We start from the raw sequence: 13,207 nt of genomic DNA, 5'->3' as shown, positions 1-13,207 counted from the left end.
GTGGGGTGGATCTTTTCGGTGGTGATTGAAGGGGCGAGGTATGTGACTTGTCTTCATCCTCTTCAACACTAGGTTCCTTGGTCTTTCCAGTTTTGCCTTTCCCTGAAGTTTTCTGAGCAACTACCTTACGGCGCATGGTTTCGGTCTTTTTGGAAGGAGGGGAATGAGTAGAAGAGGAGGTAGAATGGAGATGGATATGCGTATGGGTTGGAGGTGATGAAAAAGGTGGGTTTTTTGAAATGGGGGTTCGGTTACTTCTCCTAAGTGCAATTTTCTTTTTCATGATAGGATGAATGGAGGAGTTGAATATGAAAGGGTGAATGCTGAAAGAGAATGAGGGTGGAAGGAGGTTAGTGGTGCAATAAATGTGGATTGGAGAGAGATGATGGGGAAGTTAATGACCATAATGGCGCGGTTATTAACCAAATGGGAGTTTCAAAAAATGATAAAAAATGGTTTTCCTTGAATCAAGGGATTAGTTGGAAGGAAAAGATATGATTTGACAATATGCTTCTTCCAACAAGATATGAAAAGACAATCCAAGGGATTTTGTGATTTTATTTTTCAAAGAAAGAATAACTAACTAAACTGCCATGGTGGGGTCAGGAATTATTAGGTGGGGCCCATGAAAATTTAAATCTGTGTTGCCTCCCCCTTACTCATAGCTCCTCCATCAAGCCTGCATTTTTATCTCGTCCTAACCTACGAGACAAAACTGAACAGAGTTAAAAATTCACAGATTTTCAATGAAACTTAAATCAAACATTCCCAAACTTTTTCTCAAGGTGCATAATCTATCTTCACAGAGGGGTTTTGTAAAAATATCAGCAATTTGGTCTTCAGATTTTACAAATTGAATATCAATAGTTCCCTTTTGCACATGTTCTCTAATGAAATGATATTTAATTTCAATGTGCTTTGTTCTTGAGTCCAAAACAGGATTTTTTGAAATGTTTATAGCACTCATATTATCACAAAATAAGGGTATACTATTGATCTTTAATCTGTAATCTTCTAATTGTGTTTTTAACCAAATTAATTGAGTGCAACATGCAGATGCGGAAATGTATTCTGCTTCAGTTGTGGATAAAGCCACTGTGGCTTGCTTTTTGCTTGACCACATATTGAGTGAGCTTCCAAGGAAGCAACACATGCCGGATGTGCTTCGTCTATCCACTCTATCTCCCGCAAAATCTGCATCACAAAACCCTACTGCACAAAAGTCATCAGATTTAGGATACCATAATCCATAATCACAAGTTCCCTTAATGTATCTAATGATGCGTTTAACAGCCGTGAGATGTGATTCTTTTGGGTGAGATTGGAATCTTGAACATACACCCACACTTTGGACAATGTCCGGTCTAGAGGAGGTAAGGTACATGAGTGAACCTATCATTCCCCTATACCTTGTTTCATCCACATCTTGACCATCATCATCCTTTTCAAGTTTTGTGTTGGGATGCATCGGTGTACCCATTGATTTGGAATTTTCTAGGCAAAATTTTTTAATAAGTTCTTTTGCATACTTTCCTTGGTAAATAAAAGTACCACTGGGAGTTTGTTTAATTTGGAGGCCAAGAAAGAAAGTAAGCTCTCCCATTAAACTCATTTCAAACTCACTAGTCATGAGTTTTCCAAACTCTTCACACAAGGAAATGTTGGCCGATCCAAATATAATGTCATCAACATAAACTTGAACAAGGAGTATATCATCATTAGATGCTTTAATAAATAAAGTTGTGTCGGTGGTACCCCTTTGAAATTGATTTTCCAACAAGAAGGCACTAAGCCTTTCATACCAAGCTCTTGGAGCTTGTCTAAGACCATAAAGAGCCTTAGTTAATTTGAAAACATGATTTAGAAACTCTTTTTGTTCAAAACCGGGGAGTTGTGCCACATACACTTCTCTATCAATAAAGCCATTAAGGAAAGCACACTTAACATCCATTTGAAATATTTTGAAACCTTTATGGGCGGTATAGGCAAGAAGCAATCTAATTGCTTTCATTCTAGCTACCGGAGCAAAAGACTCATCAAAATCTATACCCTCTTCTTGATCGTAACCTTGGGCCACTAATCTAGCCTTGTTACGAACAACTTGTCCATCCCCACCAAGCTTATTTTTAAATACCCACTTAGTACCGGTAACTTTCTTACCATCCGGATGAGGTACTAGTGTCCAAACCTCATTCTTGTCAAACTGAGCAAGCTCTTCTTGCATTGCTTTAACCCATGATGGGTCCTCAAGAGCTTGTTTGACATTGTTGGGCTCTATTTGTAACAAGAGAGCAAGATTGCTAGGTTCGGTTTGCCTTTTGGTGGATGATCTTGTTGTTACTCCTTGAAAGGGATTACCAATGATGAAGTCATGAGGATAACCCCTCATGGACTTCCATTCTCTAGGCTTTCGGACAGGTGTAGAGCTTTGATGAACTTCTGGTGGTCTCACTGTTTCAGTTGCTCGTGCCTGCTCAGGAGACAAAATGGAAATGTCTCCTCCAATCTGACGAGACAAAACTGGACTGGCAGATTCTTTATTCTGAACAGATTTGGAATTTTCTTTGCTTGTTCCAGTTTCTTCACCATCTGAATCATTATCTATCACAGTACTGGGAATTAAGTTAGAATCACAAAAAGTAATATGTATGGATTACTCTATAGTCCTATGCTCCTTGAGATAAATTCTATAGGTCTTGCTTGTGGTGGAATATCCAACAAACATTCTTTCATAGGATTTTGGATCAAACTTTCCAAGATTTTCTTTATTATTAAGCACAAAACATTTGCATCCAAAAACATGAAAGTACTTAAGATTTGGAGGGGTTCCTTTCCATAGCTCATAAGGGGGTTTCTTTAACCCTTTTCTAATGATCGTTCTATTCAAAATATAACATGCTGTGTTCACAGCTTCAACCCATAAAAATTTAGGAATCTCATTCTCACATAGCATAGCCCTAGTCATCTCTTGAAGACTTCTATTCCTTCTTTCAACCACCCCATTTTGTTGGGGGGTTCTAGGACATGAGAAATTATGAGAAATTCCTAAGTCATCACAGAATTTTTCAAAGTCTTGATTTTCAAATTCTCTTCCATGATCACTTCTCAAATGAGAAATTTTCAAATCCTTTTCATTTTGAATTTTCTTGCAAAGAGTGGAAAAGGCATGAAAAGAATTATTCTTATGAGCAATAAAAAATTTCCAACCCAATCTAGAGTAATCATCTACCACCACAAGACCACAGTATTTTCCTCCTAAACTTTGAGTTCTAGTACGACCAAAAAGATCAATAGGTAATATCTCCAATGGCCTTTTGGTTGAGATTCCATCTTTTGATATAAAAGAGGATTTTACTTGTTTGCCCAATTGGCAAACATCACAAGTAAGATCCTTATCAAACTTGATGTTTGGAATTCCTCTAACCAAATTTTTTTTGACTAGCTTAGAAATTTGGTACATGCTAGCATGGCCTAACTTTCTATGCCAAAGCCATTTTTCAGATTCAAGAGATGTAAAGCATGTTACATTTTGTTCCTTTAAATCCTCAAGAGTTAATCCATACACATTGTTACACCTTTTAGCTTCAAATAAAATATCCCCAGTTTTCTCACAAACAACCAAACAAACAAACTTCTTAAAAACAACTTCAAAACCCAAATCACACAATTGACTAACACTAAGCAAATTATGTTTCAAACCATGTACAAGGAGAACATCATTTATACAAGAAGAAAAATTTTTACCAACTTTTCCAACAACCACTATTTTTCCTTTTGCATCATCACCAAAAGTGACAAGACCTCCATCATATTCATCAAGCTTTATGAAGAAGGTTGTTTTTCCGGTCATATGCCTAGAACATCTGCTGTCCATTTACCACATATTTTCTTTCCGTTTGGATGCTAGACACACCTGATCTATGTGATCTGCCATGAGACATGGTTGTGACTTGGTCTCGGTTTCTTCATCATCATCATCTGAGTCATTTTCCAAGTCTTCCCATGAGGCCACCAGTCCCTTCTTCTTTACTCTTTTCGGCTTTTCCTCCTTCTTTAACTTGAGACAATCAGATCTGAAATGCCCCATTTCCTTGCAATTGTAACAGGTTACTTTGCTAAGGTCTTTCTTCATCTTCCTTGAGCTGCTGCCTTTGCCTTTGAGCTTCACCATTTTCCTGAATTTTTTTGCAAACAACATAAACTCATTTTCAGAAGAGTTATCACTGGATTCATCATCCAGAGGGTTAGTTACAGAAGAAAAAGCAATTTCTTTCTTTTTTGAATCTTTTTTCAAATAGGTGTTTTCAAAAGCAAGAAGATTTCCTCTCAAATCATCAACTGTCATGGAATCTAAGCCACTGCTCTCAGAAATAATTAAAGCTTTTGTTTCCCATTCTTTTGTAAGACATCTCAACACTCTTCTCACTAGCACAGATTCTGAATGTGTAATTCCCAGAGCATCTAAGCCAACAATGATGGTGTTGAACCGTTCGAACAGTTCATCAATGGATTCTCCTTCCTTCATTGCAAACATTTCATATTCTCTGTTCAACATGTCTGTCCGAGTCTTCTTAACAATGGTGGTTCCTTCATGAGTGATTTGTAGCTTGTCCCAGATTTTCTTTGCCGTTTGTGCATCGTGATACCCGTCGGTACTCCTCAAAGCTGATAGCACAGTTGAGCAGGTTTACTGCCTTGGCATTTAATTCTACCTTCTTCCTATCTTCCTCGGTCCATCTTGCTTTTGGTTTGAGAGAGACTACTCCTTCAGCACTTGTGGTAGTTGGAAATTGAGGCCCTTCCAGGATAATCTTCCAAAGTCTGTAATCCACTGCTTGTACAAATATCTTCATCCTCTCCTTCCAATAGGTATAATTTTTCCCATTGAAAAGAGGAGGTCTGTTGCTTGATTGACCTTCAGTCAGATTATATGACACCACATTTGCGCCACTGTTTTCTGCCATGAGGATCTTTACTCCAAGCTGCAAAGCTTGATCTCTTTGAGACCAAGCTCTGATACCAATTGATGGTTTCAGTGGCTAAGAGAAGGGGGGTTGAATCTTAGCCCCCTTTTTGCTTGCTAACACTTGCTGGACTTAGAGGAGACTTTTCTATTTTTAGCTCATCCCTAGCCATGAGACTTTTTCATTTTGTCTCGTCACTTGGCACGAGACATTTTTGGTTTTTGCTCCTGTGCAGTAGAAAACAGAAATGGAGTAGGAGAGAAGGAAGATTACACCCAGATATATCCTGGTTCAGCTGCTAAGTGTAGTGCAGCCTACATCCAGTCTCCATCACAACAATGATGAAATTTCACTATAATCAACCTGATTACAAACTGTAAAGTGCTAACCCAACTTACAAGGGGATTCCCACAGAATCATGAAACACAACATAGATGAACAAAAGAACTCTAAGACATCTATGGCTTTTTCTTTTAATTTTGCACTCTCTGCCTTTTTTCGCTCTATGGCTTTTTCATACAAACCTCACTGTTTGCCTTTTTCCATGAGACTCAAGACCTGACAAAATTAAACAGAAAAATACTAAACATAATACATTGAAGGAGAAGAAAATCTGTAAGCTTAGGTAGCTCTGAAAATCCTGTGCCTTAAGGAGAAGAGATAACCATGCAATAACCAACATGCAATTACCTCAAGTCCTTCCTTGGTCATCACTCTTCATCAATCTGAGCTCTCCATCCTTGGCTTGCTCTCCAAGATGGATTTCTGGCCCTTGATGCTTCATGATGATGATGGCTTCATGTGATCCAATCTCTGCCTCTTCCATCACTTCGCCACTCTAGCTACTTCCTGTGGTGGTTGAGCATAATCAAAGACAAGCCATGCCTCCAAGAATCTCACCTTGCTGGCCGAGATCTTCTTCTTCCTTTTTGAGCATGAAGAACCCAAGATTACCTCACCAAATCTATCCATATTTGATGACAATTTCAGCCATAGCTCATTTTTATTTTAAAATGTTTTCTTGCCATCATTAGCTTGATGGTCTTGTTGCATGCCGCTCCTTCTTTCTTTTGGTAGCTGAACATAGCTTCCATTATTTCCTGGACAATGACCGAAGAAGAAGAAAGAATGAGAGAGAAGAGAGAATCTAAAGAAAAGCAATTCAAAGTGATTAAACAAATTAATTGAAAATAACTTGCTTTTACTTCTCTTAGAGTGGCGTGTAGCAATGATGCCTTCAATCAAATCAATGTCAAATTCTCTCTCATGTTTCCAATGCTAGCAATTTAGTTTTGAAATCCATCTCTAATAAGGAAATGGAATCCGTTGAAAACATGGAGCCAAATTGTTTTCTTTTTAACTTGGTTTCGGACCAAGGTTGGAAACATTCATAAAAAATAATATTGGGCTTGGTAGCAACAAAATTTAATCTGGCCCAATTGGTAACATTTGCTTTCCTGATGAATTTTTGGATCATACATAAAACACATAGGAAAGCATTTTCAGTTTGATTAAGTTGGCCCAAGTAAGATAACAAAATCAATTCAGCCATATTCATCATATATTATCAAAACTAAAGGCTGAATGTGATTGGACTTGCACCAGAATTATTTTTCGGCCCAAGTAAACCCTGCACAGCAAAATTAATTTAATTAACATATATAAATTAGATTAATAATTTTGCTGTTAATAATGTTTGATCATCGTCAATTTAATTTAGAGTTTTCCAAACTCATCAAGTTCTTTTGCAACAGATTTCGTGGGTTCTTTTGGAAGGCGGCAAGAATAGGTAACAGTCTCCTATTTGATTTACTACTGTGTGAAGTTTCATTTTAATTTTGCATGTGCGCTTTCAAATATCTAGTTGTTTTCTTTGTTTATGCTATGGAAATGACTGGAGCAGAAAGAAGGGTAGGGAAGAAGCCATATCTGCATTTGGTTTACCATGGATTTTTATCGTTTTACTTTTTCCTTTGGTTCTGTAATTTTTTTTTTTTTGCTTTGCTCCATGTGCTTGATGCTCTAAAGATTTTTCCATTTGTCAATTTATCATGTACTGCAATTCTTTAAATCAATCAGTTTATTAACCCTAGTCCAATCCTGACTTATCAAACCATAGTTAGTTGTACCGCACCTGCTTACCTTTAAACAAGAAGGATATGGATTCTTAGTGAGTGTTTATGACTTACCTTTCTTGGTTGAAAATCTAGGGATATAATAATTCATTATGATTTTATGATGGATGCAAATAGAGAAGGTTTGGATTTTAGTTGTAATCTCATTTTATTTCTGTGCCAATATTCATCTTTTACAACCTCAACCACTTCTATGGATATTTATGTATCTTTTCTATAAATCCTAGTTGTTTTAGAGCATTCCTCCTTCAAAATGCATTTTAATGTCCTGTGATCTTCACAAGGCTAAATTATGGTGGAATCCTTGAGTCCTAGCTTTACCATTGTGGGGATGTATTAAGGAATATATTTTTATGTTAGATATTTATTTTGCCTAGAAAGCTCTAAAATGAGATGCTACAAAGTAAGTGAGTATAAAAATATATTTGATTGGATGATAATCAGTGATTTTTTATCTTCTTGAGTTGTTGCTGAAACAGGGGAACGATTAAGCCTGTGGGTATCCGTAGGTTGCTTTATGATGGGTGTTTCAATAATCTTCTTCTGAGCTAACATTGTACCTCTAGTCAGTGGTAGGTTTTCTCTTTTAAACATACAAATATCGGTGGTCACGAAATTGATATTATTGCTTAATGTGTAATTTTATTCCCCATAAAAGTTTTTAAGAGTTCCCTAAACCATATAGTGACTTGTAAGGCTGTGTTGTTTTCTGTATAATAATCATAATTCGACCGCGGTAATCTTTTTGTAACTCTGATTGGCGTATTCCCTGACATGTTAATTGTTCAATGTTTAACTTGTTAAAGAAATTGAATCTTAATCTGATGGATGCTGACTTCGTGATCATTGATATTTTACCATTATCTTTGTATTTCTCTATATATAGCTTCTCAAGAACACCCTTATGTGTTGTAGACTTTTTGCTTTCTATTTTAGGGAAATTATAGATTTGTAATCTTTTGCTAAAATTACATGTTTTGATTTTTTCCTTCTTCCATGCCTTCACACCCTCCTTTCATATAAATATTATTGATCATGTTAGCATTTATGAAAATGTGTGTGTGGATTATGGGGTTGATGTTGAGGAGAGAAGCAGACACAATAGACATAATTTAGTTTATTAATACTTTAATAGAATCTAGCATAATATTGTGCATCGGTTCTTTATTAAGTTGAATATTTCTAATAATATTTCATGAATTTGCAGGGTCATCCATTCTATGCTCTAATGCTGTTCTATATGCTAAATGATTTGCAGGACCTGGAATTAGTTTGTACTTACATATTTTTACATGAGAGCCCTATGAACTTGTTCCTTGTTTCAAGCTCATTTATTAATGTATCCAATTCATTTATTAATATCTTTGTCTGTTTTCTCCAGAGCCATACATTTATCATTGTGGAATGTCCATTTTATTTTTCTCCTAAACCTAGTTGAACTTCCTTCTCCCACTGGTATTCTATAAACTTCGATATGTGAAAAACTAAGCCAACAGCATTTCAATTACTCTCTCTTTCTGATAATATCCGTGGTTATATGGTACATTTTGCGGGAAGAGTTAGAGAAACGTAGGGAAAGACAAGTGAATCTTTATTCTTCCAAGATACGTGGGACGAAAGGGAAATTTTGGAATTTTTTAATAAATAAAAAAATATTTTCAAAAACAAAAGATAACAATTTTATTATTTAAAACTCAAAAAGTTAGAATTTTAAAATCTTATCAATGTTATAGAATTGTTGTTGTGAAATAATGGAGGTATTTGGATAACTCTTTCTAAAAATAAAAATTAAATATAAAAAACAAAAGCATGATTAGGAGCAGCTTCTAGCTTGCTTTTGTCTTGTTAAAAGGCAAAATTAATTATTTTCTTTGTAAAAAATTTACATTTCAAGACTGAAATTTTCTTAATATGCAACTAAGATATTTAACATTTAAGAGCATGTGAAAGTAATTCTAAAATTGATATTAGGATGCATCAGTATTTAGTAATAATGTAAAAATAAGTTAATTATAGGACATTTTACTTCAATCATTTGCTTCTTCACAAAAACCAAATCTTCTGAACATAACTATATTGCAAATTTGTGTTTCATTTCATATATAGTCTTTTTATTTTTATTTATTTATTTTTCTGCACCATCAATTTTTGATATATTATGTAGTTGATCACTAATAATCCAGTAAAACAATGAATAAAGTTTGTGTTATGTTCAAACTGATATATTTTTAAGGAGTTCTTGAAATGAGCTAGCTCTCTGTTTCATTTAAAACATTAAATTTTTAGATTGCAACATTATTTTTGTTGATATTTATGAATAAAAAATTAATTTATATAAACCTTTTTATTTCGCTTTTTAATTTGAATATGGAAGCAAAGGAAGTGTTGGACTCGCGTATGGGGAGTAGGGGTGCTTCACCTTGTTGTGGGATCATAGGAAGCAGAACTCGAACCCTTGCGAGTTGTGTCCCTCGAAATGTAAAAAAAAAAATTACCCAGAACAAGAAAAACGGACCATGCAATTTCAAATTCCATTAGCTGTAAATCAGACCATGCCATTTGTGAAACAAAATTTCATATGATCAAAGAACTCGCATGGTCCGAGTTATGTACTCTGAGTTTTTTCAATATACTGAATTTTTTTCAACTTTTTGAACACAAATCGAAGGGTTTGATTTGTGTATTCCCACAATTTTAAAAAACACAAAAAATTACCATGTTAAAATATATCACTCATTTTGCTTTCATATCAAAATTTTTTAACCTCTTTAATTAGATCGGTATATCTTTAATTTCACGGAAAATTAGTAAAACCTAACCCTAAATTAAAACACACAGATCACACCACACACTCTCCACTCTCCAGAGGGCTGCACTCACCCACGCTCACGCCCGTAACCTCAAAACTCTCCACTCTTCGCCGGCGACGGACAACTTCACAGTCGCAACGCCGTTCAGCATCATAGTTCGCAACCACACACTTCCCCTGCTCCTCGGTTTTGCCGTCGCCGTCGTGCTCCGTTCGTCTCCATCCAACCTCTATCCGTCGTCCCTCCATTTCCAGCTTCGTGTCTCACCGTCGTGTCTGGTGTTCGGATTTTTCGTCCTCCCTTAGTCTCGAGTCTCAGGTAATTCTTCTAATTATTTGTTGATTTTGATTTCTTTTTGTTCTGACCTTGATTTTTTTTTATTTTGGTTTTGTCTTGTTGATTCTAAATTTCTAATTTTTGTGTTCCGATTATGATTTATGGCTGTTATTCTAATTTTGGTGTTCTGATTTATGATTTTTAATTTGTTATTAATTGTTGTTTGGAACATTTTTAATATTTAACAGGTTTATAGGCAAATCTTTATCTCCTACTTTTAATGCATTACAAGTGAAAATTATTAACTTAAATAATATCTATAATAATGCAAATTTAAGATGATGTATCTAATCTTTTTTTTTTTTAATTTGTCTTTCCAAATCCTAGATTCTAAATCTTACCATATTTGACTTAGTAAATAAGATTTCAAATCTAAAATAATTTAATAAGATAAGATAATAAGATAAGATAAATGCTTATGATTATGCTGTATAAAATCATTATATATTACCATAAGTCCATAACATTAGAGTAAAAATAAAAGATCCTAAAGCTGCAATTTTTCTTCACCTCAATTTAGTTTATTAGTTAATAGTAAGTTTTCATGGCTAAGAGATCAACCTCCTATTCAATAGAATTCACATGTTCTGAAAAACCATCTTTATGGCTAATAACTGAAGAAAATTCATTTCCTAATAGCTTCCGTATTAATTTTTCTTGTACCAATCAAATAATCCAACAAAAAAAAATTGTCACGAAACCAACCTCTAAGCCACATATTGATGATGAATTCTCTTCTTTTACTGCCACTACTGTCAACGAAACTTTTTTTGTTCCTTGGTATAAAATTCCTAGTCATTTGCAACCCACCACTGATGATGATAAAGAAAAATTCAAATACTTGCAAGAAACCTTCTCTTCAATGTTCTTATCATCAAAGCTATTAGATAAAATTATGCCTTCCATATGCGAATTTGCGAGGGAGATCATGAAAATGTCTAAATGTGACCGTTACGCAGGAATTTGGCCATTTGAAGTGAACCTTTGCGTTACCACATCCATTGTTGATGTCACCACATCCATTGTTGATGAAGATGACGATTGTGAATCTGTTGGAGAGAATGAGATGCCAAAAGATGATGATTGTTCGGATGAGAGCCAAGATGCATGCATATGCATGGGAGAGATAAACTGATACTATTATTAATTTTTTGAATTAATTTTTCGTTCGTTTTAGTTTATAACTATTTTGAAGTAGTGCTCCAAAGATTTTTTTTTCACTCTTTTCAAAACATTGATTTTTTAGATTGTAACATTATTTTTGTTGATATTTATGAATAAAAAAATAATTTGTCTGAATTTACAATAGTGAATATGATAAATAGAATAATCACAATTAATAAAAAGAAAGAAAGAAAGAAAGAAAGAAAGGAATATGAAAATCAAAACAAGCCAGCAACCCGGAAAGATGAATGCTGGATCACGGAGAGGATCGCGGCTATGGAAACCGAATTTGATGGCTGAAATGCGCGAATTTCAATCAAACAAAGTCGGAAGCATTGGATGGCAGCAGAACCGCAAAGAAACAGAAGCAAATAAAACTCTTTGCTATGATAGATGTTTTGATAATTAAATCCAATGGTTGCTAAATCTTTTTAGAAGGCGATTTAGACCTAAAAAGCCTTTGAAGAAACAGAAGCAAAATCGGGAAGCGTAAAAAGAAAACAAGAAACTATACAGTCCATAGGAAACAGGGGTCTTGGATTTAAGTCTGCATAGTGCAGTAGTGGCTGCTATATAATGTGACTTCTTTTGTGATTGAAACATGAGATGATACACCTTTAGCATCACAGCTTCCCCATGGATGGTGTGCACATGACGGCACCGTTCCAATCAAGGGAAAGCATTTCACTGTTTATGCTTCTATTATCTGCGGTTAGCCTTACTCTTTCTACAAATGTTTCATAATATTCACATGTGAATTTACATGTTTGGCCAATCACAATTCTTTTAGGATGCTTCACCTAGTTATATTTATTATGTGTTGTAGACTTTTGCCTTATAGGGGTAAAAATGTAAATAAATTGAATGTTCTTAATGAATATTTTTATATAAATGAAAACAGCTAGTATCAATTTACATATGTTGGTGGTAAATCGAATCACTCTCACTCGATTTAGTAGAATTTCATGCGAATCGAATGGGTGTTATGCATATAGTTTGTCAATTCTAATTAATCAAATGTGCTCAATTCGATCTACTTAGTAATACGAACTACACTATAAATCGAACATGATTGCTTCGATTTATTACCATTCTACCAGACAATATAAATGGATGTAGGCTAATTCGATTTACTAGGGTGTAAATATAAGTTGAATGTGAATTCCATAGCATAAATCGAATCCATACAATTATTTTGATACACCAACAATTATATTTATATGGAGCCAATGCTAAATCGAATTCAATTAATTCGATAATACTAGTTTATGAAAAAAAATTTGCATTTTATAAAATTTAAAATTTTTTATTATGTAATTGGTTAGTAACAAGTACATTACAAATATTTATAGTACTCATCATAACAATGTTTAATTTAAAAATTATTATTAAAATTTTAGTTGTACTTATTACAAAATAAATAATTACAATAATTTTTTTTATAAAATTTCTTTTAAAGATGTTACGAGTATTATAAAAATTTTCTTGAACCAATTTACGTACATTGGACTCACAGATTTTTATAGTACTCATAAATTATTCTACGAAATGTTTACATTTTATAAAATTATTTACAACAATAATAATAATAAGGAGGTTTAAAGATATTTTATTATATTAGGTTAAAAAAATTAAATTATTTAAATAAATAATTCAGTGTTTAGAAGTCCAGCATTAAAATAATTTTTTTGGAAGTATTTATCATATCATAAATTTATAATTATGTAAATATGTGAAGGATTTATTTTTTAAATTACGTTTCTAAATTGATTGGCTTTTAATATTGTTAGATTGTCTT

General features: G+C 34.1%; 1 long non-coding RNA gene across 1 annotated transcript; it reads left to right on the top strand.

Moving 5' to 3' along the window:
* The first annotated feature begins 9,900 nt into the window (after positions 1 to 9,900).
* LOC112786822 (uncharacterized) lies at positions 9,901 to 11,544 on the top strand. The gene is made up of 2 exons (XR_003194341.2): positions 9,901 to 10,227; positions 11,205 to 11,544. It is a non-coding gene; the product is annotated as an uncharacterized lncRNA (long non-coding RNA).
* The last annotated feature ends 1,663 nt before the right edge of the window (positions 11,545 to 13,207 follow it).

Source organism: Arachis hypogaea, chromosome 20 (assembly GCF_003086295.3).
Source record: "Arachis hypogaea cultivar Tifrunner chromosome 20, arahy.Tifrunner.gnm2.J5K5, whole genome shotgun sequence".
Taxonomy (NCBI): Eukaryota; Viridiplantae; Streptophyta; class Magnoliopsida; order Fabales; family Fabaceae; genus Arachis; species Arachis hypogaea.
Note: the sequence above shows the minus strand (reverse complement) of the source record. Positions and strands in the feature narration are given on the sequence as shown.